General features: G+C 37.8%; 1 protein-coding gene across 7 annotated transcripts in view; it reads right to left on the reverse strand.

Moving 5' to 3' along the window:
• MBNL3 (muscleblind like splicing regulator 3) overlaps positions 1-20,674 on the reverse strand; it is a 160,008-nt gene extending 139,334 nt beyond the window's left edge. For 2 of the 7 annotated variants that reach the window (XM_019719118.3, XM_019719119.3), the window contains exon 1: positions 19,602-19,833. The gene's annotated coding sequence lies outside the window, so the exon portion shown is untranslated. Of the gene's footprint in view, positions 1-19,601; positions 19,844-20,528 lie in introns of those variants that run through there. The other 5 variants (XM_088795209.1, XM_019719120.3, XM_019719117.3 and 2 more) reach the window with 5 other exon arrangements.
• Between the last annotated feature and the right edge of the window lie 4,418 nt (positions 20,675-25,092).

Below are 25,092 nucleotides of genomic sequence, written 5' to 3' on the forward strand. Positions count from 1 at the left end.
AGACTCAAAGTGAAAGGGTGGAAATTGACACTCCAAGCAAATGGTACCCAGAGAAAATCAGGTGTAGCCATAATGATATCAGATGAAACAGACTTCAAGGTGAAAAAGATAACAAGAGATAAAGATGGACATTTCATAATGGTGAAGGGGACTGTACAACAAGAAGACATAACAGTCATCAATATTTATGCCCCCAATCAGGGAGCACCGAAATACACCAAGCAACTACTAACAGAACTAAAGGGAGAAATTGACCAAAACACAATTATACTAGGGGACTTAAATACATCATTGACAGCTATGGATAGATCATCCAAACAGAAAATAAATAACGAAATAGTAGCCCTAAATGACACATTAGATGAAAAGGACATAATTGACATTTATAGAGCACTTCATCCTAAAACATCAGACTATACATTCTTTTCTAGTGTACATGGAACATTCTCAAGGATAGACCATATATTGGGACATAAAATCAGTCTCAACAAATTTAAGAAGATTGAAATCATACCATGCATATTCTCTGATCACAAGGCTTTGAAATTGGATATCAACTGTAAAAAGAAAGCGGGAAAAAACACAAATACATGAAGACTAAACAACATACTTTTAAAGAAGGACTGGGTCAAAGAAGAAATTAGAGGAGAGATCAAAAGATACATAGAAACAAATGACAATGAAAATACATCCTACCAAAATTTTGGGGATGCAGCGAAAACAGTTTTAAGAGGGAAATTTATCTCATTACAGGCCTATCTCAAGAAACAAGAAAACTCCCAAATAAATAACCTCATGTTACACCTTAAAGAACTAGAAAAAGAAGAACAAGTAAAACCCAAGGTCAGCAGAAGAAAGGAAATAACAAAAATTAGAGCAGAACTAAATGAAATAGAGAACAAAAAGACAATAGAAAAAATTAATATGACAAAGAGCTGGTTCTTTGAAAAGATTAACAAAATTGACAAACCCTTGGCTAGACTTACTAAGATAAAAAGAGAGAAGACACTGATTAACAAAATCAGAAACGTAAAAGGGGAAGTTATCACGGACACCACAGAAATACAAAGGATCATCCAAGAATACTATGAAGGACTATATGCCACCAAATTCAACAACCTAGAAGAAATGGACAAGTTCTTAGAAACATATAGCCTTCCAAGGCTGAACCATGAAGAACTGGAAAATCTAAACAGACCGATCACCAGTAACGAAATTGAATCAGTCATCCAAAACCTTCCCAAAAGCAAAAGTCCGGGACCAGATGGCTTCACTAGTGAATTCTACCAAACCTTCAAAGAGGATCTAATACCAATTCTGCACAAACTCTTCCAAAAAATTGAAGAAGAGACAGTACTCCCTAACTCATTTTATGAGGCCAACATTACCCTGATACCAAAACCTGGTAGGACAGCACAAAAAAAGAAAACTACAGACCAATATCTCTGATGAATACCAATGCAAAAATCCTAAATAAAATTCTAGCAAATCGAATACAACAGTGCATTAAAAAGATTATTCATCACGACCAAGTGGGGTTCATCCCCGGGGCACAAGGATGGTTCAACATATGCAAATCCATCAATGTGATACATCACATAAACAAAATAAAGGACAAAAATCATATGATTATATCAATTGATGCAGAAAAAGCATTTGACAAGATACAACATCCATTTATGATTAAAACACTTAATAAAATGGGTGTAGAAGGAAAATACCTTAACATAATAAAGGCCATATATGACAAACCCTCTGCTAATCTCATAATTAATGGAGAAAAACTGAAGCCCTTTGCTCTACGTTCAGGAACACGACAGGGATGTCCCCTATCACCTCTGCTTTTCAACATCGTGTTGGAAGTCCTTGCCAGAGCAATCAGGCAAGAGAAAGAAATAAAAGGCATCCAAATTGGGAATGAAGAAGTTAAATTATCACTCTTTGCGGATGACATGATGCTATATATAGAAAACCCTAAAGACTCCACCAAAAAGCTATTAGAAACAATCAACGAATACAGTAAAGTTGCCGGCTACAAAATCAACGCACAAAAGTCCATTGCCTTCCTATATACTAACAATGAAATCTCAGAAAAAGAAATACAAAAAACAATTCCTTTTGCAATTGCAGCAAAAAGAATAAAATACCTAGGAATAAACTTAACCAAGGATGTGAAAGACCTATATGCTGAAAACTATAAGACATTTTTGAAAGAAATTGAAGAAGACACAAAGAAATGGAAAGACATTCCGTGCTCATGGATTGGAAGAATCAACATAGTTAAAATGGCCATATTACGCAAAGCAATATACAGATTCAATGCAATCCCCATCAAAATCCCAATGGCATATTTTGAAGAAATAGAACAAAAAATCATCAGATTTGTTTGGAACCACAAAAGACCCCGAATAGGCAAAGCAATCTTAAGGAAAAAGAACAATAATGGAGGTATCACACTTCCTGACTTTGGCTTGTACTACAGGGCTACAATAATCAAAACAGCATGGTATTGGCAGAAAAACAGACACATAGACCAATGGAATAGAATTGAGAACCCAGAAATAAAACCACATAAATATGGACAGATAATTTTTGACAAAGAAGCTAAAAACATACAATGGAGCGACGACAGCCTCTTCAATAAATGGTGCTGGCAGAATTGGATAGCCACGTGCAAAAGAATGAAACTGGACTGCTATTTGTCACCATGTACCAAAGTTAATTCAAAATGGATCAAAGACTTAAGCATAAGACCTGACACAATAAACTGCATAGAAGAAAACATAGGTACTAAACTTATGGACCTTGGGTTCAAAGAGCATTTTATGAACTTGACTCCAAAGGCAATGGAAGTAAAAGCTAAAATAAACGAATGGGACTATATGAAACTTAAAAGCTTCTGCACAGCAAAAGAAACCATTGACGAAATAAAGAGGCCACCAACTGAATGGGAGAAGATTTTTGCAAACAGTGCCTCCGATAAGGGGCTAGTATCCAGAATATACAAGGAACTCATGCAACTCAACAACAAAAAAACAAACAACCCAATTGAAAAATGGGCAGAGGACTTGAAGAGACATTTCTCCAAAGAGGACATACAAATGGCAAATAGACATATGAAAAAATGCTCAACATCACTAATCAGCAGAGAAATGCAAATAAAAACTACAATGAGATATCACCTCACTGCAGTTAGAATGGCTGTCATCAACAAGACAAATAGTAACAAGTGTTGGAGAGGCTGTGGAGAAAAAGGAACCCTCATACACTGTTGGTGGGAGTGCAGAGTGGTGCGGCCGTTATGGAAGGCAGTGTGGAGGTTCCTCAAAAAATTACGAATAGAATTGCCATATGACCCAGAAATCCCTCTCCTGGGTATCTACCAAAAAAATTTGAAAACATCTATAGATAAAGACACGTGTGTTCCAATGTTCACTGCAGCTTTGTTTACGGTGGCCAAGACATGGAAACAACCAAAATGTCCTTCGATAGATGAATGGATAAAGAAGTTGTGGTATATATACACAATGGAATACTATTCAGCAGTAAAAAAGATGAAATAGGACCATTTGTGACAACATGGATGGGCCTTGAGATTATAATGCTAAGCGAAATAAGTCAGACAGAAAAAGCAGAGAACCATGCGATTTCACTGATATGTGGTATATAAACCAAAAACAACAAAAGAACAAGACAAACAAATGAGAAACAGAAACTCATAGACACAGACAATAGTTTAGTGGTTACCAGAGGGTAATGGGGGCGGGGGGTGGGGGGGTGGGAGATGAGGGTAAGGGGGATCGAATATATGGTGATGGAAGGAGAACTGACTCTGGGTGATGAACACACAATGGGATATATAGATGATGTAATACAGAATTGTACACCTGAAATCTATGTAATTTTACTAACAATTGTCACCCCAATAAATTTAATAAAAAAAAAAGAATAAACCAGAGAGCAGACCCTAGAAGAGGAACTTAGATGCCTATAACATGTAATTAATTGGTAACCATGGAACAAGGCCTGTGAAGAGATATGAGACTAAATTAATTATTTAAGAGATGCACAGAGTTCACAACTTGATTACCGAGCTGTTTAATTCCCACCAAACAATACCCTTAATTTAAGCCAATCACATGAAGTTGCTTTCCTTACAAATCCTTCAATTATACAGCAAAGAATTGAAAACTGTTGATCACAATTTAACAAGCCCATTTATGCTGTTATTTTAAGTTTAGTTCTGCTGAATATTTTTACTTGAACAAAGTAAAAAGATATCCTCAATAACTTAAATATGAAACCATTTGGTTTGCTTCTCTATTTAGGATACTATAGAAATCTATTTTCTCCAGTGTAAAATGGTAAGGAAGAAGTTTAAACTAGAAATCATAAACAAGAAATCAATAGCAAAATTTTCATAGTCATTTTAGAAATACATTTAACAAACATTTTCCCCAGAGTGGGGGGAATCTTTTAACCTAAGTTACTGCTGATTTTGTGCAGTGTATTTTCTTGGCAGGATGATGTCATTAAATTATTTTGATTCCTGTTGATGGAGTATTCTTAAATTCTCATCAACAAGTAATGCTTGTTTGCACAGTAACTTGACATGCAACATAAAACTAAAAGCTGAAATATGTATGTGTATATATATATATATATATATATATATATATATATATATATATATATATATATATAGAGAGAGAGAGAGAGAGAGAGAGAGAGAGAGAGAGAGAGAGGTTGCTTTCATGCAATTTAATTCTCAGAATGTGATATTCCCTTTAACCGTAAATTCACAGGCATTCCACCTAAGAAATCTTATTCCACCCCCCTGGAACATGTGGCAAAATAAACACAGTTTGGGAAATGTTGGTTTAGATAATTATTACCTTTACAATAACTTCAAAGATTTAAGTTTTTCAACATGTCACAAAAATTGCATCATCTTGCTTTTTAAAGTAAAAAGGATTTTCAGAACCTCAAAGCAGCAAACCTTTCTATTTGAGTAGAATTACCATCAACCTAGACGTTATAAACAAGGTTTAGGTTAGAGATATTTTGTGCCAATAATCGTCAGCTTCTGAGAAAGGAAGAACAAAATATGTTCTAGAAGAGAGAATGAGGAGGTGATTAAAATGAGGGGAATTTAATCTGGACCTGAGGTTTATTTTTTAAATTACCTGTTAAAATGTAAAATCCCCCCAAAATGGAAGTTGCCAGATGCAACACAGGGAAGGTGTTGCCCATGTTAAAATTTCTAACTTCATGAAGGACTGACACTGAAATTTAGTCTAAAGGGAAATCATAGAATAAAAGTCCATCCTTGGGAGTTATATTTGAATCCTCATTATTTTTTATAGCGTTCCCCATCTTCTCTTTCATTTTGATTGAGCCTGACCTATAGAAAGATGTTAGTCACATTTTCACTAACTCAGTAGCATTGTCTCGTACCTAAAGCCATTTCAAAACAATCTTATCTATTATTCTGGCTGAATTCCACTTTTTTTTTGTCCAAACCTATCCCGGTTCTTTTATTACAAGCTTAATTCTGTACCTTAAGGGCAAAAAGAATAAACACCAGAGTTCTTCATGGATTACCTAATCAGACTACATAATAATACTGTGCATATTAATAGAGATCCTGGGTAAGTAAGGAAGGCACTCTACATATTTGGTGATTTACAGACAATTCTTATAGTCTACATCTGATGAGTAAAAGTAGGATCAAAAATCAAATTCTGCTTCACTTCTGCCTCCTTGTCAGCCAGTAAGCATATCTAAGTCACTCCTACCCTATAAACAACAAAACTCTTCCTTCCCTGGATCCTAATTTCTTGTGAGGTTCCAACATTTCTCATCTTATTCATCAAATATCTCACAAGAGTAATCATTATCACTTTCATTTCCCAACTTTTCATTTACTCCTCAACCCTTTAAATTGGCTCTGGTCTCTAAAATATCACAAACGAACTCTTAAATACCAAAACCAGTGGTCTCATCTTGTATAATTCTTGTGGTATTTGTTGTTTGCCCCACTCTTCTAGAAACACTCTTTCTCCTTTGCTTCTGTGACACAGAGATTCCTCCTTTGGTGCTCTCCTTGGGCTGTCTTGGCCATTTCTAGGGTTAAGAGACCAACTCCCAAGGTCTTGCTCTGTTAAACATTTTCTCTGCATTCTGAACAAGTTTAATCCAACTTGGCTCTAGATATTTCTACATGGCTGCTTCGGCAGCACTTTCACTCAACACCATTTCACACTACTGACTCCTCACTCTATATCCACTTGTCAACCTCTGGTATTTCATATTCTACTGCAGCACTATCCACAAGATAGCCAAACCAGTCTTTGTTCTAGCAAGATGAGTAAGAGATTAATGTTGGCTTGACTTATAAGGAAATAAATGTCTTCATTGATGGAAGAGGCAGGCTATGGATCATGAGGTCATGATATAGTCCCCAAATGATGAAGAGAACGTGACTAGACAATGAAGAAATGATTGTGGTGTGAGGTTGCATTAAAATGTTAGCAAAGAATTGGAGGTGCAATTTTAGCCTGATACCTATTAGATGCCAAAGAGAGTACTTGCCTGGCTAGAACCAATTGTATTTCATAGTTAAAGGAAATTTTGTCATAACAAAATGAAAGCAGCTAGCAGAGCATATGGCATACAGTAATTGTTCAATAAATGTCAGTTGACTCTAAATAAATACCTATTATAGGAAACTTTTATTGGGTGTAAAAATGGGGGTTCAAATTTTAGTCCTATATATAAACTCCAGCCTACAGATATTGGTTTAAAAGTATAATACATTCCTGGAGGTGGAGGTGGTACCGTGTTTCCCCGAAAATAAGACCTAACCGGAAAATAAGCCCTAGTATGATTTTTCAGGCTGACATCCCCTGAACATAAGCCCTAATGCGTCTTTTGGGGCAAAAATTAATATAAGACCCGGTTTTATTTTCAGGGAAACACGGTAGTAAATTCTGCCACCTAAGAACTCCAAGAGCCAATGTCACCCTGTCTGGACCTCTGAGCACAGGGAAGTGTCAAGGGAAGTCACAGGCCTCTGACATCTCATGTGGTTAAATTCTATACCACTATTTATACCAAGCAAATCAGAAAAGGACTCGTAATAACAAAAATGCAATGGTTGTTGATTTTATTTTCTAACTTCCTATTTCCTAAGTCTGTCCTGTTCCAGGAAGCTAAAAGTATGAAATCTCAGAAGTCTGGATTTGTGCGTCATTACGTTCCCTTTATAGGTATACGAGGAAACCCAAGTTATTTTCACTTAAAAACAAACAATCAAACAAACCTCTAATTTCAAGAAGGTTTTGTTTTGTTTGAATTATTATCCAACATAAGGAACAAAATGAGCCAGAGCTTCTCTCCTGGAACTGAGATTATTAGGCTTTTCTTTTCCTTACATCCAATCATTGCAAGCTTCCTGAAAGTGCTAATGGTTGTAATTCTTAGGACCAAGGGGCTTTCCTCATTTATCAGTTAGGAAAAAACCTGCCAACAGCAACACCAACATCTTAACTTCCTTTTGGCCAATACAGTTCCACGAAAATGAGAAATATGGTATAAGGGATTATCTAAGCAAAAGACTAGCAAATTTAGCATCTCTTCCTTTCCACCTTCCTTCTTCATTCTAGAAGACAGTTTGTCCTCACAATCTCATTGACTTCTGAGGAAAATTTTCATTCACAATAAACAAAATAAACTCACCTGTCAAAGGTCTTGAGATCTATGTATACCTCAAAGTTTTAAATGGCAGATGTGTTACACAAAGGATCTTAATATTTCACAAACTGAGGAAAGCTAGAATGCTATGTAAAATGAATGATAGCTTGGAGTTACCTTCTTACTGGAGCACATCTTCTTACATAACTTTTTCTTATCCCTATTATTTTGCCAAGTATTCCATAACAAAAAACCTAGAAGGCTAAAGTGAAAAAAGAAGCTGACACCCCAAACCAATGATTAATTGTGTTTGCCTAAAACACACAACGAGCCATGTGCTTATTGAAGCTGAAAATCCTGAATAACACACATTTAAACTTCCCACACTTTATTCCACCTACTCCATGCTACTCTGTAAATGTTTACAGTGAAATAGATGCTATACGCAAAGTTATCCTCTGGCCTCAAAGCATACATATCAGTGCTTTCTAAACGGCTTTAACAAACAGAAATTTAACAATAAGAAATTGTTAAAACATGTCACTCCCAGGATTTGGAAATATGAGCAGGTTCACCCATTAACATTTTTTAGTTTTTATCATGAATAATGTATATAACTTTTTTTGGTGATAGTGTAACACTTTATTATGGTGCTTAATTTGTTTTACATCTCATTTCATAAATTGATTGCTAATTACACAACCATTAAATGTGTAAGTCTTTCTCTATTCTTAAGTTTTAAATATGGTATACCTGAAGAGGGAAATAACTCATTTAGAATGACAGAGCTTAGTTATCAACTCATTAGAGCTGCAATTATATTTTATTTTTCAGAGCAGTAACTTAAGTTTAACATTTAAATGTCTATAATGAAAAGCCTAATTGCATTTCAAATTCTCAGAGTTGAGAAAGCAGCAGTGCTTTGAGGCTCTGGAGCATGTCCACAGGAAGAGACCTTTGGGAATGAAGCCAACGTGTCCAGCGATAAAAGATATTTAATGGAACAATGGGGAGGGACCTGAGGGTGGGGGTTGCGGACAAGTTCCTTAATGATCTTACTAGAGATATAACAGTACCCCAGAAGGTAATATTTTCCTCCCCTCTAACAATTATTTAAATCAAATGAATATTACCCAGACTTCTAAGGATATTTCCAATCTTCTAATGGATTATACTCAGTACTTCATATAAGTGAATTTTTCCCACTACTGGGCTTAATTCTCATCAGTACAAAAAGTAATTAGAAAGGCCATGTGGCTATTGTCTTCTTTATTTGTATATTCATTCCCATTGATATCGCACATATATTTAACAGATCCAACTTACGCCTCTCATCCCACAATCATAAAATTCATTTTAATGTGTGCCTTTGTGCATTGCAGAAAAAATAGACATCCACAGGTTTTCTTCCAATGTATGAATATAGTAAATATGTACATTTATATTTATTTAAAAATCAGCTTTCTTCTTGCAAACATATTCTCTTGATGTGACCATTTTTGATTTGTGAAAACCAAAACTAATTTTTGAACTCTTTTAATTTATATTTAACTCATCCTAAAATAAGGTGGGCTTTTTTGTACATTAAATTTTTTTTGACAATTATTTTGCTGCTAGAAGCACCTCACACCCAGCCACCCCAAGATTTTTGGTTGCTGTTGTTGTTGTTGTTTTTCCTAAGATGCCATTTTGGCTTCTGTTCCTAACTAGCATTATTTTCTGTCTCCTGTTCTAGTAATGCCACTTGGTAAATACATAACGCTTACCTAATGTGCATCCACTCAGGACTACAAAATACTGCAGACATTAAATCTTATAGCATACTTAGCATAGTAATATGTCTCACTTCTTAGTTTGTGAAATGGACACATAACTCTCAAGGTCCTTAACCAACATCACTCAGCATCCCTTGACCACCTTCCCCTCAAAAAGAAGAGGAAAAAACATCTCTGACCTAGTTTGAAATAACATTCACTAAAACATTGACTTTCAAACCTTTCAACAGCAACAAATAGTAAGAAACACATTTTACATCCTAAGTACATATGTGCATGGATCTGAAATAACAGTCTGACCAAAAACACCTAACGTTACTACATGATGCATTCTGATATTTTCTTACTATTTTATTCAAAGTTGTTTAAAAGACATGCCAGACACAATCTACTAAATGGATTTCATTATGCACTAATGAGTTGTTGCCCACCACTTGAAAACTACAAATGATAGAACAAATAGGCTTTTCTAACACCACAAAGTAATGTTGTTGGCTCCACATATAGTAGGGTAAATCTTAATTAATTTTGATGCTACTGGTACAGACTGTAGTACCTGAACCTGAACCAGCTTGATATATATTTATAGATAACCTATAAAGAAAGGCTTGATAAACAAAATAATGATGTCAAAAAGATGGAAGGGGTGTTTAACCTCTTAGAAAAAAAAATACTTCTAAGGTTTTTGGATCATTATTTAAATGCAGCCGGGTTGCTAATTACCCATGAGTGTTAATACTCAGGCCATTAGAACACTGACTTAGAAAACCCTTGTTTTTGCTTACTCCAAAAATTTTATAATCAGAATATTGTCTTTAATTTGAACTAGCAAAATTTTAGTGTATCTTAACATTCAAATTCAAGAACATTCCAAAAAATAAAATCATGTTTTAAAATATATATATTTTTTAGTTCATCCAGTCACTTTTTTGTTTTTAAATCTGCTCATGGCATCATCTAATAATAACAGCAAGTGGGTATACAGTTCATTTGTAGAATGTTTTAAACTTCAGAAAACTTTTATTTTGTGAATTGGTAATGGCAGGCAATCCTTGGATTACTGAATATTTAAAGCATATAATGACATTTTCCAGACCCAAAAATGAAACTTAACATTTGGTTTCTTCTGCATGTGACAGATTACTCAATCCCATGAAGAAATCCAGGTGTTTGGCCTATAATGATAGCTTGTATTTTAGAGGTCCAGCCCACCCCTGCTATCCCCCACCAAATTTGGAAAATATGAACGAAATTAAAATTTCAAAGTAAAGGACCAAGCCAAGTTCTGGAGTGGGGGTGTCTCACAACCTCCTTTATGTGGAAGTATTTACTAAAGATCTTAGAACAGATGTTTACCTTTTATAAACACTTAACATTTTGGCAAATTGAAGGCTTAGGAAGCTAAGGGAGTGAAGGACAGGCCAAGAAGTCAGGAATTCCTAGATGTGAACCTAATCTTGATCTTATTCTGTTTTTGCTCTAAATCAATGCCAAACTCTTCACACCTCAGCAGCTTTATAGCAGGCAAGAATTAATTATATGGGGGGACAAAACTGTTTCCTGGGAATGTCTTAGGTTAAATGGTTAATTTTACAGCCCTCAAAGGTACTTCCACGAAAGTCAAAGCACCCTCCATGTATATTTTTTACCTTTATTATATTAGAGAATCAAACTGGAGTATCTGTGTCCTGCTAAACTGACCTTGAAAAGAGATATTAGTTTGGTGCAAAAGTAACTGCGGTTTAAAAGGTTAAAAATGATTGCAAAAACCGCAATTACTTTTGCACCAACCTAATAATTCTTCCCATTCAATTCCTGTCCATTTTAGCAATGGTCAGTTATACAACTAATTAGGGAATTCATTCCTATGACTTTAAAGGGTTTTTCTGACAAATTCTTTTTTATTTTATTAATTTTTTTAATTATTATTTTTCAGTTACAGTTGACATTCAATATTATTTTATATTAGTTTCAGGTGTACAGCATATGGTTAGGCACTTAAATAATTTATGCAGTGATCCCCCCCAGTTAGTCTAGTACCCACCTGGCACTATACATATTTAAGGTAGATGTAACACCTGTGTGATGAATATTTTCAGGCAGTTAATACTTGGCAAGTTCAGGGCCTTCATCTTTATTTGCCCCCTCTCCACAAATGAGTCAATAACCTAAAGGAAATGCCCTCCTCATCCAAGTCCTGCTTTGGCAACTTATGGAAAAGTTAATTGCTCCCCAGCATGAAAAGAAGCTCCATTTTCCATACCAGGAGGCACGACATCACTATCTAGCTCTGCCCATGCTGCTCTGGGCTCTTCAAAAGGCAGGAAGTGGTTTCACTTTCTCCTCAGCACTTCATGATAAAAGCAACCCGGTCTCTTCGGTCTCTTCGTGGCATTTAATGAATGGTCCTCTCTCCCTGGATTTGGACTGTTAGCCTTCCCAACCAGTCATTAACTGGCAGGAAATGCCCTCCTCAGCAATCACTATTGTGTAAATAGAGCTATAAACTTTTGAAGGCTGGTGCAATCCCAGACCCTAAAACTTCATGTGTGTGTGTGTGTGTGTGGAGGGGGGGTGGAATCTTGATTGTAAAAGCACTGCCTTCCAAATTAAACTCAAACCACATGATACAGTCCATAAAATATATGAAACATGCAGTCCAGTGACAGATTTATTGTAGCCATACAGAATAAAGCAAAAAACAAAACAAAACAAAACAAAAATAACCCTTTATATGGAAAACAATGCTACTTTTGACCCAAACAGCCTCCAAAAAGGAAGTTAAAAGCAAATCAGCTAGCTGTGGCCTCGCTAAGTTATGAAGGAGACCAGTGCAACCAACATTTCCTGTCGTCACTTGTCACCATTTATGAATGCCTCGTATGAATTGTTTTCTTAGACAGCTAAAAATATTACGGAAATATTACAGGGATAGATGGAAGGCAATAAGGAAGGCTATTACATTATCTAGGCTTGAAAGTAAAAAATGTGACTTTTACCAAAAACAATTTTACTTTGCACAGGTAACACAACCAGTCACTTGAACTTCTGCATTTAATAAACACAGAAATAATATACTACATTAATAAAAGTAAAAGTGTTTAGAATCAGACATTAGTTAGCCTTGCTGTTTTCTATTAATTTAGGATCAATACTCAGAACCATAATTTTCATGCATCTAATTTGTAAGAAATAGAAGTGCAGACTACAGTATCCCCTAGAAGAGGAACTAGTTTCTTAGAGTTGGTCTCTCTCTCTCTCTCTCTCTTTCTCTCTCTCTCTCTCTCTCTCTCTCTCTCTCTCTCTCTCTCTTTCTCCCTCTCTCTCTCCCTCCCTCCCTCTTTCTCTTTCTCTCTCTCCAACCCACAACACAACTTGTGCAACTTCAAAGTATGTGCACGTATGACAGTTCTCTAAGGGAATACTTTTTAGATCCTTTTATTATCACGATTATCATCATCATCATCATCATCATCATCATCATCATCATCATCACAGTCTCTACAATGCATGGAGGTATTCTCGTTTTATTCCAGCACTGTAAAATGTCAAGCCCTATGCTACATTTTTCCAGCCTGTCATCTTCTCAATCACAAAAGAGCTTTGGACGGGGAGTTTCAGTCAGAAAGTAAAATTATTTTGCCCTCATATTATTGCTATATTGAAGCTCTCAGTATATCTGAGTGAGTCCCCCAGCAAAATCAAGTTTATCTCTCTAAGAAAGAGGATTAATAAACGGTTAATACAAGTTACTTAAAAGGGCAGCTAGCTGACCAGTCAAAAGTTCCACCAAAGCCCAAGGTCTTCCTGAAAAACAGGCTCTCCCTTGGGGAGCCTGTCAATCTGAGTCCAGCCCAGACCCTGGCTTCAGAAAAGCAGCAGAGCGCTTATTGACAGTCTCTGGGGGCAGCTGAGGCCACCGCTACGAATTCAAGAAACAGATCAGATTACGCGGCACCCGCCCCCCCCCCCACGTTTTTCTGTATTTTGAAGCCCTTAGACATAAAATGTGACCCTATAATGTGTGCTATTTTACACTTAATACTTCTGGGTGAGCTAATAAGGTTTTCCTTCATGCTATCCAATTAGTTAGGAAAAAATGTTGACATAAACTAGTTGGGAGTTTAGATTTCTCAAAAAGAAATCCTTCTGAAAAGAAATACAGTCCTTTTCTTTGGGATCCTCATCAATCACAGACACTAAGAATTTTGAGAAACATCAATTCATCCTTTAACAAAATAGCACCCATAATTGGACCATTTATTGAACACCTACTTTTCAGAGGACAAAAATGCAAACTCCACTTGGGCACTAAGGTGAAACGTGATCTCCATCACTGTGCTGTGGGTCTTGTTGAATGTGTGTCTATATATTTTAAATAGAACTCAGAAAAACCGCTACATAGTTCATAATAAAGCAGCCACCTTAATATTATGTGACAATCTCATTTTCTCAGTTTGTAAAGCAAACAACTGAGGAATTATACTATGGGATATATGACCAAGCTAATATTATACACGGTGCTTTTGTTTTGCTTTGCTTTGTTTTCCTGCATGAAGGTTGAAGACTACAAAAGGTGAAATGCAAGCTCTCTGGTTCTTTCATTCTCTCGTTTTTTTGCTAACAGGACACCCCCCCCCCAAAGAAAAACACCCCCGTGTTTGTTTTCTTCATACTGCTACATAAGTGGAGACTGCAAAAGCTGTACCTAAAGAGTGATGGTCCTCTGGGCACAAAAGGTGATTGTGGAGGATCTGAAATGGCAGCTCTTGTCTCTTCTACTGTGTGGACTTTGCTTTCTAGATACAGTAAAAAGAGGAGCCATTCATACCTGTATCTTGGTAAACAAAAACCTATGCAAATTCAACCTCTAAATGGGCAATCAGTGTTTGACTGAAAATGAGACAGCTCCCAATGTCCTTTTTGGTTTTTGTCTGTGACTTCATTGCTTTCTCAACTAACTATACATGGCAAGAGGCATCTGAGTCACAGTATTTCTTATTTTGTTCCTTTTTTATTTGGTGAAATGGTTTGAAGAACTGTTTCTACGTGACTTCGTGTTGAAGACTGATTCCCTTTGGATTTAGAGGAGATATACTAAATGCAACTACAGGTGACAGAAAAATAGCCGCTAGCTTTCAGGCCTACCCTCCAGGTCTCAGCCCAAAGTTTGACATTGCTTGCTTTCCTCTGAACTTGTTAGAGAGTTAGTTGCTACTTTGGCCTCCAGCAGGACATTCAACCTAGTGTTTAGTCTGTTTGTTGTTGTTGTTGATGATGACTTTTTTGTCAATAAAAATAGAGATACCGCTACTTGAAGTCACAGGAAGGATGTTTATAAAATACAAGTCCAAGTTAGAAAGACTAATCTATTATTCTATTTATTTAACAAACTTTTACTGAGTGCCTACTATGTGCCAAGCATTGGGGCTATCAGGTAAGGAGACCCAGTAACCTTTCTAATAGAAAGCTGCTCATACTCGTACATTCAGGGAAACCTGAATAAGCCTGAAGAAACCTTTCTCAAATTTCCACACCAGTTGTGGGCAATGCCAAGAAGCTCAGGATTCAAAGAATTGGATGGGGACAATTTTAAGCCAATTTGAGTGATCCAAAATGGAAAACAAGATCCAGCAAACTGTCAGTCTCCAGGATGCTCCCATGTTTTAAGGAGATCAAACAGCCTGCTGGAAGTCTCTAGGGCCAACCCCCTGAATTTCTGTTCAGATTGTTTTTCTCAATTGGAAGCCATCTCTTTCTGTGCTGCTGTAGTTCACCCACTGTGTGGGCATTAAAACAAACAAACAAACAAACACTCCTGCTTAAAATTGGAAACAAATCATTCCCTCTTCTCATGGGACAACTTAATTCTGATGGAAGTAGGACTTGAGAGTAGACATAATATTTTAACAAGCGTGCCAAATTGATTCCTAAAACTCTAATCAAGCTCCTTTTTTCCTCTGCACACTTTGTTCTTACGGCTGTTATAAAGAGTTAAGAGTTCTGGGATTACTATGCTTGAGTTTCTTGAAAAGCATCATATACATATAGAGGGAGAATATATATCTATGTCACGTATATGTGTATGTAAACTTACATAAGATACATGTGCCTATATATACACGCAATATATGCATCTATGTGAATATATATAATATACATATATACACAGACACAGACTGTGTCTGTATACATATACACAGACACATTTTGTATATTCACATACATACACACAAGACACACACACACACATTTAAATCATGCTTCCAGGAATACTGCTTCTTCTTCAGTTCTGAGCAATGTATCCTTTTCCTGACAATTAACTACCTGGAGTTGAAAATTCAGAGCCCCAGCTCTTTTACTGAGCCTCAGAGAGATATCGCTTAATACAAACACGTATTATAGTTTATTGTGAACCTTTTTTTCTTTCATTCTTAAAATTGGAGGAATGCTGTCTTTTCCCATCAATCTCCATGGAGAAATCAATGAATAGCTGTATGAATTGTTCTAAAATGACATCTAATTTGCACACACGTGCACATGCATGTGCTTGTGTATATGTGCCCAGACACTTTGAGAGTATCTTTATTTCTCAAGTAAAAATAATGTCTATCTTCCCAGCTTATATTATTTTCCCCACCAATCTTTTAAAAACAGTCACTCAATTTAGCACGAAGTAGAACTAAATAATAGATTTACATTGTGTCTGTATTAGAATCATTTGGAAAAAAATATTTTCTGATCCCTTTTAGGTCACATGGATGTTATTCACACCTGATAACATAACTGATACCTTATTTATCCTAATTCTCAAAGTTGCCTTTCCAACATTGTCATTTGGCTGTCTTGAGGCAACATATAACCATTCAGAAGAGTAGGATGCCATGGAACCATCTGGGTTCCTTAAAATCTAAAAGCCCACATTAACACTGATCTAATTGCTTTCTTTTTGGTCATAATTTGTGTTTGTTTGTTGTTTGGTTGGTTGGCAATTAAACTACTTGCTCCCAAACACAGTTTATTTTCATAGAGGAAAAATGTCCACCTCATTTTATCTGAGACACAGGTTTCTTTCCATTTTTGAAGTGAGAGCCATTATCACACCCAGGGAGAGGCACACATATCCCACAAAGAAACAAAACTTCTGATTTCTATTTTCTTGACATCACATACATTTATAATGGAGGAAAATCCATCTGTTCAACCTACTAGACATTGTTATATGAAAACCCAACAGCATGGAAGAACCTTGATGATGGAAAGGTGAGCATAGCCTTCATGCTCTTTTAGACACTTGATAGTTTTAACATGGCAGCGACCATGATCTAACTTTAATTATAGGATCAAATTACTTGTCAAACATGTACTGTAACTTATTTTTGTCTGCGCTGCCCCAGTCCCTGTTTGTAATCCTGTCAGACGGCATTATTTATTTCAAAACAGAAAAATTGTGCCACCTTCCTGAATTTATTGTGCTATAAGCGGGATAAGTACAAAATTTTAGGAATGAAAATCTTCTCACCTCTTCCTTCCTTCCCCTCTATCTCACATATAAAGACAAGCGGGCGGAGAACAAAACTGAACTTCAAACTACATTGTCAGCATCTGCACAGCAGCCAAGACTTACTGTTCCAGCACATGCAGCACTCTACAGCCTTAAAAGACAAAACCTTTCTTCCCCACAAGCTTCTGTAATTACTTTTTTCATACTTTAGAGCTGAGCAGATAATAATATACCTACTGGTCAAAAGGATGGATTACACAAGTGTCTAGAAGTACAACGAGAAGCAAGAGAACCAATTTGAGGCAAATAGAATTCAGGAAATTAGGGGGCTGTATATTTTAATCTACTTTAAATTTTTAGGTTTTTGTAAGTATACAAAAATGCTTTGTATTTAAATTAAAATCTGTGCACAAAATCTGCTCTTCTGTGAGTTTACAAACTACTCATTTTTCTTTTTAATTCAACATTTATTAAGCACCTACTTCGGGCAAAGCATTGCTTAGGTAAAGGTTGCGTGCAAGGCAATACCAAAGATACTTTGGATATCAGCTCATATTCATAGGTTTTATCCCCCTTAAAAAAGCAGCTGTTGTGAAATGCCTGGCGTGGACAGTTGAGGAAAAAAAAAAGGACTTCATAATACTCCTGGAAATCATTATGAGTGGTTAAAGCAACAAAGGAAATTAGAGAAATGAAGTCGCTTTTAGAAGTAGAGCAAAATATGCAATCACCACCTCTAGCCCAGCACTATATCAATTCTATCTCAAAATATTTTTATAAACTCCTTCACATATGTTTTCATACAAGGTCTCCAATCATCATTATATGAAGCTGTAGAATGTTAACTGGCAAAATTTCCTTCTAAGGTCTCTGACACTAGGTTAGCTTGTGTATTCTGGCGCCAAGGTTTAGTATTTTCACTTTTTTCCCCCAAAGGATGCATTTGGTCTGAAGTCATTCAGCAACAAGGCATTGCATCAGGAAGCAAAGCTTACTGAACTGGGATCTAAATACGTAATCACTAAAAATGAGAGAAGTTGCTTTTGGTCACACCACACCCCTTGTAAAACTGTAAGTATCTATTGCTCTATCTGTAGGAACTCTCCTTTCAGACGTGAAGCAACGTATTGCCCCACACACTTCTCTCAATGATCATCTGAAAAACTGGTGCAAAATTTATTATATAGTAAATTCCATTGCAAACAGTTCACTTCTTCTTTTCTAGGCACACTATAGCACCTGGGCAGGAAAAGTGCACAGTTCTTTAATAGGCGCAAAACAATCTCTTTCCCCCCTTCCCAGAAGCTTGATAAATTTAACAGCAGGACAGTCTGCCAGCCAAGAAACTTCTATTGCTTGGGGAGAAGTAAAAAGGAGATAGGGGTATTATATTAGCTGGGCTAGGGGCAAAAGCCTTTTTAGGCTATGTTTAGGAAACTTTCTATATATTGAAGTCATCTCCCCAAAGAACTGCATATTGGAAAAAAAATTTAAACAACTTTAAAAAGTATTTAAACATTTGCATAGACAAAAGAGAAAATGTGAATATAATCAGAAAAGTCTGAGGTCTCTGGTAAGCCTATTGTCCGTATGCCTTTCATCAGAGGGGGGAAAAAAGCTCAGATGAATTGTATTAAGCATTGATGTGTAGTCATTTGTACAGCTATTTTAACAGCCCGCTTTCCAACCATTCACCCAGACTTACTGATTAAACCAGCGAGTCAACATAGTGAAAAACCAGCACTGATTCCAAAATTAAATCTTGTAATAGTTTTGTTTTAATTTAGGCTTTCCCAGGAATGCAATACATGTGTAGAGATAGGCTTTGGGGATTCTGTGCCCAATTTACAAACACTAGCAATTTATTAATAGAAACATCTAAGAAAAAAGAACTCCACTAAAACACACTACCGTCACTACAGCAACCCAATAAATTCACCATCACTGTAGTACCTATATATACCAATCCACGGACAGCAGTCAGAAAAACGCATAGATCTACCACAGTAATGATAAAACTACATAAATGAATCACCTAAATGTTAACTTTTGTTACTCCTCATGATTTAATTTTGTTCTTGCCATATAAACCTATTGTGTGAATGCTAAAAACTTAAGTTATCTTTTTAATAGTCTCCTAAAATCTACCCTCATACCCTTCAGATGCTGGTACTAAAAGCAAACTGCCCAAATGTGTTGATTTAGAACGGGAAAAGGCACAGGCTGCAAGGAAGCCGTGGCACTGCTCAGGATATGACATGACTCTGGGGGAAATTAGTTGTTAAAAGCATTTGAAACACTATGCAGGAAGTTTCTTTCAATTACTATATATATATATATATATATATATATATATATATATATATATATATATATATAATGTATATATGGTACATACTATATATACATGATGTAAAATATACATATGTAAAATATATATGAAAAAGAAAAAGGAAAGAAAAGAACAAGAGGAAGAAAGATCAAAGCCCCCAAATTGCAACAAAGTTGCAGGGCTACTTTTCTTTCTATTTGCCATTTTGAAAAATAAAGTTTAAAAGGCGTTTTATTTCGTCAGCGTCCTAGGAAGACAGCCATTCTTACGAACCCCAACTCATCTCCAGCCTTACCTTATACTGCTAGCGCAAACCCAGAAGCTAAAGGGTCCTGCTCTCAGCGGCAGCGGCAGGGGCAGCGGCAGCGACAGCGGCACATGCCATCTGTTAGCGGCAGAAGCAAAAGCAGCGCTGCGCGAGGTGGTCCCGGTACCGGGAGAGCCTTTAGCATGGGTGCATACTGAATGCCGCCATTTTAAAGCGAGGCTCTGAAATCATTAGATATAAGCAAATTAAAGCCCGCCCCAACTACATAACTTCATGGCTGGGACGTGTAACCTGGCTCCAAGTCGACCGCTGCGGGGTATAAAATGTCAAGCCCAGAGACACGCACATGAGGACTGCCGGATGGAGGCGGCAATCCCTCTGCTCCCCTCTGCCCCCTAACCCCCCGTGCTGTTGCAAGCCTCCTTTCAGGCCCAGAGGAAAGAATATTTTCTTTTTTCGACAACACAGGGACCCTTTCCCGGGACAGGCTGACGGGCTGGGAGGGTCAGAGGGCCCCGGGCACGGCCTCCCCCCTTCTCGCACGCTCTTGGTTCAGTCTGCTTGGAGCATACCTCCCGGCGGCCGGCAGGCGTGGGGGCTCGCGGCCCGGCAAGCGGCTGCCATGGCAACCCGGGCCCAAACCCCGCCCGGCCCCAGCCAAAGGCGTGCCCTCCACCAGCTGTCCGCTGGCAGAGTCCGCCGACCCGGGCAGCCTGGGCCGGCCTCCAGGTCCGCCCTCCCGGTGCTCTGAGCCCGGCAGACAGGGCGCGCTGCGTGGACGGCGCTAATGAGGGGACTTTAGGCGCCAAAACAGCAACTCCCGCGAAACTGCCCGGCAGCCGAGCCGCGCGCGGGCACCGGAGCGCGGGGCCGCCCTCGGCTGCCCATCCCCGCCCCGGCAGGCCAGGTAGCGCCGCGCGGCGCACCCAGCGACGCAGCTGCCGCCACCCTCACCTGGCTCGAAGCTGCGGGTGAGCGGGAAATCGGCCGAGTGCCAACCCTGCGCCCATGCCCACCCTGTGAGTCTCTGTCCTTTGGCTACTCCTGCTCGCAGCTCCCAAAGAGCGCCAAAAACTCGTGCTTCTGATCACACTCCGAATGTGGGCACTTTCTTCCTGTAGGGCGCTGTTTCATCGCCAAATATATTCTGTGTGTGGTTCGTTCATTCGTGCACGGTTCTCAGAGTGCGCAGCGCGGGCTTTATTCTCAGGGGGTGTGGCGCCTCTCCCCCAACGCTCCCTGGCCCAGCCCCCGTTACAAATACTCTTAGTCATTTCATTATTAAGGGAAGAGGGGTGCAAATCATAAGCTCAGCTTTTACAAAAGAGAAAACAAACAGCTTGCACTCATCCTAGGGGTGGAGTGGGGGTGGTGGTGGTGGAAATGCAGCAAAGTTTCTAGAGCTTCAGGAACCGAAGTGCCAATGAAAAATGGAGAGTGGTTCAAAGCTGTATAGGCTTACAATCATTTCATCTACAGATAAGGTGAAACAGGTAATTTAAAAAATGACTTTAGTCAATAAATATATCGGCTCACTGACGGGGCGGGGTGTTGAGCGAGAGCGAGGGCGAGGGCGAGGGCGAGGGCGAGAGAGAGAGAGAGAGAGAGAGAGAGAGAGAGAGAGAGAGAGAGAGAGAGAGAGAAATACTCACCAGCTGCTTTCTTGGGTCCTCTCTTTTCTATAAAATTCCCCATTCTTTAGTTCTCTTCAGCAGCCTCTGAGAGGGAAATGTTGATCTGTGCGAATAGTTTCCCTTCTTCAATGGAGTTTGAAGGGTAGGAGGAGCCCTAAGGTAGGGCTCCAGATACTTTTGAATGAGAAATAAACAAAGCAGATACAACTTTATATTTTAATTTAAAAATGTACATCTGGACAGCTAAATTACAAGTTTCAATTTAATGCAAGCGTAATAGGAATAGCAGTTGTCCTTTAATTGGAGCCCTATGATAATAAATGCGTGCTTTTAATTTTAGAAGGAAAGTTGTAGTTGACAACACATACATATGCAGGATTCTCAGTGACAAGCTCAATAGCAATGCATGGTCTGCTTTCCTGCAATGAACTACTTCACCCCCAGACAGATTTCTACATGCTAGTCAGAAAGCACAAAAAAACATCACAGGAGATATTTAAGCAGCAATTAGGTGAGAAGTGGAATGAATTCTCAGGTTAATAATATATATTTTTTTAATTCTGCCGGACTGATCCAAATAGAATTCTCTAGGTAATTTTAGGCAACAAATCAATCTGTTCGTTAAATGAGAGATAATAGAAGCAAGATTATAATGGTTGGAAGGAGAACACTGGCACAAACTGTCCTTTCAATAATTGAGAAAAAAACCCATGGCGTTTGGCAAGTTTTGTGAAAGTTATCAGGACAATGTGCAGGGACAGTGACTGATGCTATTGTAATAATGGGTAGAATCTCCTAGCATAAATCAAACAGAAGAGAGGAATTTCTCAGTATTTGAAAAAAGGGAATAAAGAAAGACTAATTACAAACCACCTCTCTCTACCTCCCTCTGAACTTGCCAAATTACCTGCATTACTCTAAAAGTCAAATTTGGCTGACATATACGTAGGAAGTGGCTTTGGCAGTCCAGGAACTACCATAGCTAAAAGTAGGAGGTGTTGGCTACCACAGTAGACTGGAGAGAAGGGCAAGGCTGAATTATATAACTTTATACCCAACGATCTAACAAACGAGGAACTGTTATCACAGTGAGTCAACAAAGGAGTCTTTATACTAAACATAACTTGGGTCAACACCAGTTCTCTTACCTTTCTGTCCACGGTTGCAAACCACATCTCATGTGGGACACTCCAGGTTTCCCTAATCCCATACAAACTGGCTTGATTTTATTGTTATTGCATATTGAAATACTTGTTTGATAATAAATTTAAAGTCATAGATAGATGAATTGGCTGGTTCTGGGGATAGCATAGCTTCAACATTGTCTCTTGCTTGAAATTTCTCACCAATGAAAAGTTGCAAATGAGACTATTATTTTCTCTTTTTCACACTGGAGATGAAAGAAACCTTATAAACAAATTTTAGCCTGGTAACTGTCCTCCTTTTATCCAGGGTGGTATGACCTGCACAAATGAAGCTAGGCAAATTTCCATGCCACCAGGTCACTAGAGAGTGTTTTCAAAGGCGGTAGGAAATAGCTGTCCCCTCCCCTCAACGTTTTAAAAGGATTCATTTGCTCTCTGGGGTGGAATCCCCTTGGAATTACTTTCTACTTTAGTAGAGTGGTTAGAGCTAACCAACATTTTTCTTTTCTTTTCTTCCCCTTAGGCATGATTTAGGGGCATGACCCAGGAAAAATCGAGTTGTGTTGACTGATCCACTAGATGAGTTATTAAAATGATGCACATATGTTGTAGTCTCTGAATACTTAACACATTCTCCCATTGCATTTTGGGCTAATATCAGAACCACTTTTCCTGATGAATCTTCAAAGGTCAGTGTCTCACAACACTTGGATTTAAATTTTCAGTCTTGTCCCTCTCCCCTAGCCAGTCAAATAGAGGCATATAAGCAAACATTTAAACACAGGAAACATGCTCCCCGTGCTCTCACTGTGTCTTAATGTTTGAAATGGGCACTTATACATACAAATGTAAGGCTGAGACTGTAAGTTAGGGTGTAGCAGTCTCTTAAGTGGCATGGAATAAATTTAATTAACTTTGATGCAGGAAAGAATTCTAAAAGTTATGTAATGGCTTAATATAACAAAAGGATTATTGTAATTCACAATTAAACAAATGTTGCTGTATTTTGAAGATGCTGGATAGGTGAAAAGTTAAACTCTCTCATATATCAGTGCACCATGGTTTTGAGGGGTTTTTGAACTTTCAATATATTCTATCAAAATTATCCTTTTACTCCTCTGCAAAGGCACATAACTCGTATTTTTCTTTTTTAAAAGCTAGTCAACATATACTATTGGACATACAGGAATGATCATGCTATGCACAAAAGGGGAAGGATCTTCATCCTCTTTTGAACCTGTAGAATTATCCCAAACAGCCTACTACTATTAGCAAATGCTACTATTTGTTGTTGCTGTGTTCTAGTGATGGCTTCACAGGCTGCAGCCCCACAACAGAATTTGTGGTCATTCCACACAGAAGTCTATTGCCATTTAAGGGTGGTTAAAGAGCTACAGGCACTGATTATTCATCCATTTCTGAAAAGTTTTTATCATTCAGAGTTGGGGGGATTGGGGTTCACACAAAGGTTTCGTTTAAATAAACAAAAAAAAAGCATAATCTGCTTGTTAAAAAGGTTTAGACAATCCAAAGTGTTGGCTTCCAAGGTAACCCCTTTGTAAAATGATGCAGACTGCATTTCTTTTTTTTTTTTTCAAATTAAATTTATTGGGGTGACAATTGTTAGTAAAATTACATAGATTTCAGGTGTACAATTCTGTATTACATCATCTATAAATCCCATTGTATGTTCATCCCCCAGAGTCAGTTCTCCTTCCATCACCATATATTTGATCCCCTTTACCTTCATCTCCCACCCCCCACCCCCCACCCCCCTTACCCTCTGGCAACCACTAAACTATTGTCTGTGTCTATGAGTTTCTGTTTCTCATTTGTTTGTCTTGTTCTTTTGTTGTTTTTGGTTTATATACCACATATCAGTGAAATCATATGGTTCTCTGCTTTTTCTGTCTGACTTATTTTGCTCAGCATTACACTCTCAAGATCCATCCATGTTGTCACAAATGTTCCTATATCATCTTTTCTTACCTCCGAATAGTATTACATTGTGTATATATACCACAACTTCTTTATCCATTCATCTATTGAAGGACATTTTGGTTGTTTCCATGTCTTGGCCACCGTAAACAAAGCTGCAATTAACATTGGAGCACACGTGTCTTTATCTCTAAATGTTTTCAGATTTTTTTGGTAGATACCCAGGAGAGGGATTGCTGGGTCATATGGCAATTCTATTCGTAATTTTTTGAGGAACCTCCACACTGCCTTCCATAATGGCCACACCAGTCTGCATTCCCACCAACAGTGTTATGACGATTCCTATTTCTCCACAGCCTCTCCAACACTTGTTACTATTTGTCTTGTTGATGATAGCCATTCTGACTGGGGTGAGGTGATATCTCATTGTGGTTTTGATTTGCATTTCTCTGATGATTAGTGATGTTGAGCATTTTTTCATATGTCTATTTGCCATTTGTATGTCCTCTTTGGAGAAATGTCTCTTCAAGTCCTCTGCCCATTTTTCAATTGGGTTGTTTGTTTTTTTGTTGTTGAGTTGCATGAGTTCCTTGTATATTCTGGATATTAGCCCCTTATCTGAGGCACTGATTGCAAAAATCTTCTCCCATTCAGTTGGTGGCCTCTTTATTTTGTCGAAGGTTTCTTTTGTTGTGCAGAAGCTTTTAAGTTTCATATAGTCCCATTCGTTTATTTTAGCTTTTACTTCCATTGCCTTTGGAGTCAAATTCATAAAATGCTCTTTGAACCCAAGGTCCATAA

Source organism: Rhinolophus sinicus, chromosome 18 (assembly GCF_057876585.1).
Source record: "Rhinolophus sinicus isolate RSI-liver-muscle chromosome 18, RSI-T2T, whole genome shotgun sequence".
Lineage (NCBI taxonomy): Eukaryota > Metazoa > Chordata > Mammalia > Chiroptera > Rhinolophidae > Rhinolophus > Rhinolophus sinicus.